This window comes from Triticum urartu, chromosome 6A (assembly GCF_056163025.1).
Source record: "Triticum urartu cultivar PI428250 chromosome 6A, HENAU_Tu73, whole genome shotgun sequence".
NCBI classification, from domain to species: domain Eukaryota; kingdom Viridiplantae; phylum Streptophyta; class Magnoliopsida; order Poales; family Poaceae; genus Triticum; species Triticum urartu.
This window is the reverse complement of record NC_141878.1, coordinates 177,590,922-177,599,028: the sequence shown is the minus strand read 5'-3', so window position 1 is coordinate 177,599,028 and position 8,107 is coordinate 177,590,922. Positions and strand designations below refer to the sequence as shown.

General features: G+C 47.5%; 1 long non-coding RNA gene across 1 annotated transcript; it reads right to left on the bottom strand.

The window, feature by feature from the left end:
• Nucleotides 1-4,227: 4,227 nt before the first annotated feature.
• On the bottom strand, nt 4,228-7,077 carry LOC147964643 (uncharacterized). The gene is made up of 3 exons (XR_015609426.1): nt 6,793-7,077; nt 5,628-5,702; nt 4,228-4,314 (listed from the first exon to the last, which is right to left on the bottom strand). It is a non-coding gene; the product is annotated as an uncharacterized LOC147964643 (long non-coding RNA).
• Between the last annotated feature and the right edge of the window lie 1,030 nt (nt 7,078-8,107).

The window sequence follows — 8,107 nt, the reverse complement described above, 5'->3', positions numbered from 1 at the left end:
CACAACAGAGAGGCCAGCACGCCGGTCTAAACCTAAGCGCACAGGGGTCTGGGCCCATCGCCCATAGCACACCTGCACGTTGCGTACGCGGCCGGAGAGCAGACCTAGCAACCTCCATTACAAAGGAAGTCACGTTACGCGGTCCAACCCAGCGCGCGCCGCTCAGTCGCTGGCGTCACGAAGTGCTTCGGCTGATACCACGACGTCGAGTGCCCATAACTATCCCCGCGTAGATGGTTAGTGCGTATAGGCCAGTAGCCAGACTCAGATCAAATACCAAGATCTCATTAAACGTGTTAAGTATCTGCGAACGCCGACCAGGGCCAGGCCCACCTCTCTCCTAGGTGGTCTCAACCTGCCCTGTCGCTCCGCCTCAAAGTAACCGTCAGGGGCCGTCGGGAACCCAGGCCCACCTCTACCGGGATGGAGCCACCTGCCCCTTTAGCCCCCATCTCCGAACAGTATCACAAGTAATGTAACTGTGTAAAGTATATCGTATATGCCCGTGATCACCTCCCGAAGTGATCACGGCCCAGTAGTATAGCATGGCAGACGGACAAGAGTGTAGGGCCACTGATGGAACACTAGCATCCTATACTAAGCAGTAGGATAGCAGGTAATGGTAACAACAGTAGTAGCAAGGACAGGCTATGCATCAGGATAGGAATAACGGAAAGCAGTAACATGCTACACTACTCTAATGCAAGCAGTATAGAGAAAAGAGTAGGCGATATCTGGTGATCAAAGGGGGGGCTTGCCTGGTTGCTCTGGCAAGAGAGAGTGGTCATCAACACGGTGTTTGGATAATTGAGCAAGAAAACATTTAGCATTGGGCTTCAAATGTTCTTGTTGAAAAATTGGAGTACCATAGACATGCTTCGAGATAGCATTGACATGGTTAACAGGTGAAGATCAGACTTTGGAAACAAAAAGGATTCATCGGAAACAACTTATAGGATAAGTCCTACAATTTCCTCATGGAAGAATGGATAACCTTGCTGAAAAGGAATCTATATCAATAGGGCCTCCGACCAGGTGTGCTAGGCACGACATCACCTTACCGGGTCACATAAAGATCATTGTTATAACTCTTGGAAATATGTTCCAACCATCATATCTGACCGAGATTCAGATCTGATTGGTGTCAGGATACCTCAAACTCACGATGCTCGGGGAGAAAAGGTGCGACACAAATTGACAAGACGACATTGTAAGATTCTCGAGAAATGAACTATGGAAGCGAGTTCCGAAACAAGAGTTCATCATTAAATCAAGGAGAGGGTGGCTGATGGACTCGGTGATAATTCATCGAGATTTCTAGAAAGATGGATTTCCACAATTGCGTGAACACAGAGATATCATTTGTCAGATCAAATGACTTAATGATGTATGCTGGAGGAACACATACACAATTAATCATTGGTGGAAAGGTGCACTCGAAATATGGGCTGGGTTGCACGACCAATGTTAGAATGGTGATTCAATTATCGAAAGACTTCGAATGAAACTATTGCCCATACACTTCAAAGCAATAGGGTTGCTAGAAGTTTTGAATTCACACGTCATAGCTAAATTGTCGGTATTCCGTTTAAAAACAACACGGGGACCAAGAAATGAACGGAGATGGCGAGAAGTATTATTATATCAAGGATTCTTAAGAGGTGGTGAAATTCTCACCACATTCTTGACATAAAAGATGGTAATACTCCAAGGTAAAGAAGAATAATGCTTGATAGCAAGGAACTCAAGGTATAACACAAAACACGGGCAAGTTTGTGTTCGAGGAAAGGCAATAAAGTGGTCAATGATAACACAAATCATCGAGGGCAACGATGGTATTTCTCATCATGAATTCGATTGATATCCTGAAAGGAGTCAAAATGTTGATGAGGATCACGACAAATTTTGTAGTGATTTCATGAAGATGTAATCAATCAGTGATGACATCAAGTCAAAGGACGGATGAAGTGAAAAGTTATTTGAACCACGAGTATAACACAAACTCGGAATCAAGCTTGCTGTTCAAGGCAAAATGATATGTCGAGGAAAATCGACGTAAGCTTAGCTCATCGTCGAAAGTGGTGCTTCGGGAATAAGGACCAGGTGGCACGGTCAAAATCAGCACGCTATTGATATAGCCGTTCAGGCTAGAAATGACGTGATCGAGTCCAAACTCGTAAGTAAAGAAGATTCCCAATAGTTGTTTAATCACGAAGCGGACTCGATTCAGTTATCGGTGTCCTTGAGCGTTTTAATGACTCAAAACCCGTGGAAAAATTGGAATCAATGAGAATGTAGTACTTGATGGAGAACTCATAAGAAGTTATGCAGTTCCAAGATAATCTCGAGATACCAGGGGGTAATACTCGACGACATATCAAATAAAGGTTGGACTAGGGTATTGCTCTGCAGAAGACAAGTGCTTAAACTTGCACGAGAAATGATATTTAAAGGAGAACGTGGTCGGGACCATGATCGCAAAAGGCCAGATCCCAGATATAAGATGAACTTATACCAAGGGAATAATTAATTTAAGAGAAGCTTTAATGATAAGATCTACATCGTGTCCATGGGCATGAACACCAAGTTCAAGGTCGACTCCCACTTCTTCAATGCATAAACTTTCATTCACTTCTCGCGTTCGATGAAGTTGCAGTGTTGAAATTTTATCTGGCGAAGCACCAGAAGAGTATGACTCGTGAAAACTTTCGGGTTCACACGGTTTAGAAAAGACATATGTTCAACCCATAATGGCTTCTTAGAAACATATACCACAAGTTTCAAGAGTAAATAACACAAGCTCGAAAGTAGAGCATGGTTGGTCAATCAGAGGATATGATTTACCAATGGTGAAAGAACTTCCAAAGTTATTGAATATGAAGGACGCTATCGGATAAAATCCAACGAAGGATCTGGTGGTCCTCAAAGGATCTGATGTGAGCATCGGTACTCAACCAGAGGAAGAAACAATGCAAGGAGATCATACTATAGAAACAACTGACTAATTCAAAGCCCAAATGCAAAAGAACTATGATTTCTGATCAAGGGATCAGAAGCAAACACTCAGATTAAGGATAGATAAGTTGTGTATGCTTAGGGGTACAATCGATGGCAATCCGATTGGTCGAGAACCAGCTCATGTTTAAAATGATGTCTGGGCCGGAAGGATAAATCCCGAGGATTGCCAGCATCCGCAGCATATCGAATCAATAGACTCTATATGATAATGACAAAGGATGTCAGTAAGATTACCAGACTTATTGGATTAACCTTAATGCTAGCAAGCAAGAATTTCAAGAGCATTAGGCTGTTGAGGATTTTCATAAGAACGAACGGTATTACGAAGACTTTTGTGAAGTACCTGAATCAACTAGGGATGAGCGGATACTCGACAAGGGCGATAAATTATCCGTAGGGATATTCATGTGGCAAGAACTGCAAGGCAGTAGGCACAACGTATTCTCGAAACATTAGAGAGAATTTCGGGGTATCTTGTAATAACAAGATCAACGGGGAGTAATTGCATGAATGGCAAGTGTACTTGGTTATCCATTGGGGTTTATCGATGGAATGGAATTGCAAGAGGGATGGCACAAAGTATCGAGGGAACATCCGAGAGTATTGTCAGAATCTTCTATTGAAGCAGTCGATCATCCGTATTGAAGGGGTCTCCGGCAGGAAGTGGTAACGAGAACCTAGAGTTAGATTTTAGCAAAATCATTTAACCCGAATAGAAGAGATGTTAGAGTCCCAGAGTATAGGTCAAGGAGTAAAAGATCCTACTACCACCCAATGGCGACGTGGGCCCGTAAGGCACACAGCCATGTTAGTAAAAGTTTTGTAATGTCTAGACTCGACTTCGGCCAAGGAGTTAGAAAGGGGGATTCCTACAGGCAGTTGGCTCTGATACCAACTTGTGACGCTCCCGATTCAATCATACACTAATCATGCACGCAAATGTGTACGATTAAGATCAGGGACTCACGGGAAGATATCACAACACAACTCTTAAACATAAATAAGTCATACAAGCATCATAATACAAGCCAGGGGCCTCGAGGGCTCGAATACAAGTGCTCGATCATAGACGAGTCAGCGGAAGCAACAATATGTGAATACAGACATAAGTTAAACAAGTTTGCCTTAAGAAGGCTAGAACAAACTGGGATACAGATCGAAAGAGGCGCAGGCCTCCTGCCTGGGATCCTCCTAACTACTCCTGGTCGTCGTCAGCGGGCAGCACGTAGTAGTAGGCACCTCCGGTGTAGTAGGAGTCGTCGTCGAAGGTGGCGTATGGCTCCTGGGCTCCAACATCTGGTTGCGACAACCAGGTAGAAGGGATAGGGGGAAAAGAGGGAGAAAGCAACCGTGAGTACTCATCCAAAGTACTCGCAAGCAAGGAGCTACACTACATATGTATGCATTGGTATCAACTGGAATAAGGCTATTATATGTGGACTGAACTGCAGAAAGCCGGGATAAGGGGGGATAGCTAGTCCTTTCGAAGACTACGCTTCTGGCAGCCTCGTCTTGCAGCATGTAGAAGAGAGTAGACTGAAGTCCTCCAAGTAGCATTGCATAGCATAACCCTAACTGATGATCCTCTCCTCGTCGCCCTGTGAGAGAGCGATCACCGGTTGTATCTGGCACTTGGAAGGGTGTGTTTTATTAAGTATCCGGTTCTAGTTGTCATAAGGTCAAGGTACAACTCCAAGTCGTCCTGTTACCGAAGATCACGGCTATTCGAATAGATTAACTTCCCTGCAGGGGTGCACCACATAACCCAACACGCTCGATCCCATTTGGCCGGACACACTTTTCTGGGTCATGCCCGTCCTCGGAAGATCAACACATCGCAGCCCTACCTAGGCACAACAGAGAGGCCAGCACGCCGGTCTAAACCTAAGCGCACAGGGGTCTGGGCCCATCGCCATAGCACACCTGCACGTTGCGTACGCGGCCGGAGAGCAGACCTAGCAACCTCCATTACAAAGGAAGTCACGTTACGCGGTCCAACCCGGCGCGCGCCGCTCAGTCGCTGGCGTCACGAAGTGCTTCGGCTGATACCACGACGTCGAGTGCCCATAACTGTCCCCGCGTAGATGGTTAGTGCGTATAGGCCAGTAGCCAGACTCAGATCAAATACCAAGATCTCATTAAACGTGTTAAGTATCTGCGAACGCCGACCAGGGCCAGGCCCACCTCTCTCCTAGGTGGTCTCAACTTGCCCTGTCGCTCCGCCTCAAAGTAACCGTCGGGGGCCGTTGGGAACCCAGGCCCACCTCTACCGGGATGGAGCCACCTGCCCCTTCAGCCCCCATCTCCGAACAGTATCACAGGTAATGTAACTGTGTAAAGTATATCGTATATGCCCGTGATCACCTCCCGAAGTGATCACGGCCCAGTAGTATAGCATGGCAGACGGACAAGAGTGTAGGGCCACTGATGGAACACTAGCATCCTATACTAAGCAGTAGGATAGCAGGTAATGGTAACAACAGTAGTAGCAAGGACAGGCTATGCATCAGGATAGGAATAACGGAAAGCAGTAACATGCTACACTACTCTAATGCAAGCAGTATAGAGAAAAGAGTAGGCGATATCTGGTGATCAAAGGGGGGGCTTGCCTGGTTGCTCTGGCAAGAGAGAGTGGTCGTCAACACCGTAGTCGTACTGGGTAGCAGCGGCGTCGGTCTCGGTGTCTAGCGGAAGAAGAGGGGGAAGAAACAATGAATACAATGCAAACAAATGCATGGCAATGCATGACAAAGCAAAGCGTGATGCTAGGCGTGCCCTAACGCGGTATGAGGTGATACCGGTGAAGGGGGGAAACATCCGGGAAAGTATCCCCAGGGTTTCGCGTTTTCAGACAGATGAACCGAAAGTGAAATGTTGCAGGTTCACTATGCTAGGGAAGCGTGGCGGATGAATGGGCTATGTACCTAGATTCGTCTCGCCGATCTGAGCAACTTTCATGAACAAAGTTTTTTCATCCGAGTTACGGACTATTTTATATTAATTTATAAAGATTTAATCACTTCCTAGATTTCCTGGATTTAATTTAATTCAAAATTAAAAACAGAATATACTTTTGTCATCTAGTGCTACCCTAGCATGTGAGTATGACAGTGGGGCCAGTGGGGTTGGGTTTACCCAGTCAAAGGTTGACTGGTCAACATATGAATAGTGTAAGTGGGTCCCGTGTGTCATTGTCTTTTGTTTAATAAAATGGTAATTAACTAGGGTGGTCCCACATGTCATTTACACTATACCTAACCACTACTTAGCCTAACTACTAATTAGCTAACCTACCTAATCAGGATCAGCCTCATCCACACACATACGCACACACACAACGCGCTCACACACTGGCGCACACGGCCATGGCCGTGGCCAGCAGCAGCAGGCAACGGCGGGCAGCGGCGGCACCTAGTGGCAGCAGTAGTACGAGAGCTGCAGGGGGCACCTAGCGGCAGGAATAGCAGCACGCATCGGCAGTACGTAGCAGCGGCACAAGCAGTAGCAGGCAACATCGACGAGCACGACGAAGGCGCGACCACGGGGAGGAGCCAGCGGGCGAGCAGGGGCGCGGCCTCGCGCGCGCGTGGGAGCGCAGCACGCGTACGCGGGCGTGGCCGGCGGCCGAGCGCGCACACTGGGCGGCCAGGACGCAGGGCTCGAGCGCGGTGAGCGTGACGCGGTCGTGGTGGCCGCAGCCATCGGCTGGAATTTGGGCAGCGCCACAGAGCAACGAACAGAGGGGGAAACGAGGGGAATGGGTGTTGCGCTCACAGGGGAAGGCGGAGGACGCGTCCGACGGGGCGGAGGAGCTCCAGTGAGGTAGATTGGGCGCGGGGCAGCGACGGCCGTTGGCGAGGAAGACGCGTCGATCCCGTCGGTGAGGTGCCGCCGAGCTCGAGGTGGTGGTCGGAGAGGATGAGGCGGACGACGGCGAGGCTCCTGGCGCGGTCCTAGGCGGTGGGGGTGACAGTGAGCACGTAGACGACGGCCATGGTGACGGTGGTGGCGGTCTAATGCGGGGGAGGAAGAGAGCGGCGCGTGGGGGAGGAATGAGGTAGCTAGGGTTCGCAGGGGGGTCGATGGCATCTTATCCATCGGGGGAAGCGCAGGATGGCTGACACGCATGCCCAGCGGCAGCCATGGTGGTTGGATGTGTGCCACGGCCTCTGTCTCGTACAGGGAAAAGGGATGACCCCCATTGGGCTGGGGCAGTGCATAGTAGCGGTTGGGCTAAAGTGAAACAGAGTCTTTTCTTATTTCTGATTTGTATTTTCTCAGATGTTTTGCATTCCTTTGGGTTACTAAATGAATTTAGTAGAATGTATAACTTGTCAAAATAATTATTATGCAATATTCTGCATTGCCTCAAAAAGTTTGAAGATTATTTGAACTCATTTGAATTTGGTTTAAAATGAAAGGATTTATTTTGGGGCTGTTTGGACCAGTTTGAAAATAGTTTAAGGGCATTTTAATAATTCAAATAATGTTGGATTATTCATGACCATTAGTTAGTGAATTTTTGCAACCCAGCCTACATTTTTATTTTATTATTTAAAAATTTAATAATTTGACTTGCATTTGAATTTGAATTCGAGTTCGATTTGGATCAAGGTGAGGTTTAGAAAATTAATCGTGATGACATGGCTCCATTCGTATGTGGTTACTGTAGCTTAACTATCCGGGCGTCACATGGCGGAAGGCTATCGAGGAGATCCATAGCCCTACTCCCTAGCCAGAGGGTCACAACCGGGACCTTGACCTTGGATTCGAAGAAGATCCGGACATATTTGTGGAGCTCGAGGATGGAGTATTCTATCAGACGAGTTACGATGGTACCAAAGTACCCATCACTGCCGATTACCCCGGTCTCCTCCCTGCTTCGCATGTAAGTAATTTGAAAGACACCTTCTTCGAAAGAGTTTCCTTACTATGCCTCACCCACCACACTATTTCATGTTCCAATGGGGAGGTGCTCGACGCCACAACATGCACCAGAAGCGTCTCCGAGGAGAACGGCACCCGCGCCGAGCATATCTCCGAAGAGGAAGGCAAATGATAACACGGCATAGCCCTTGTCAAATAGGTA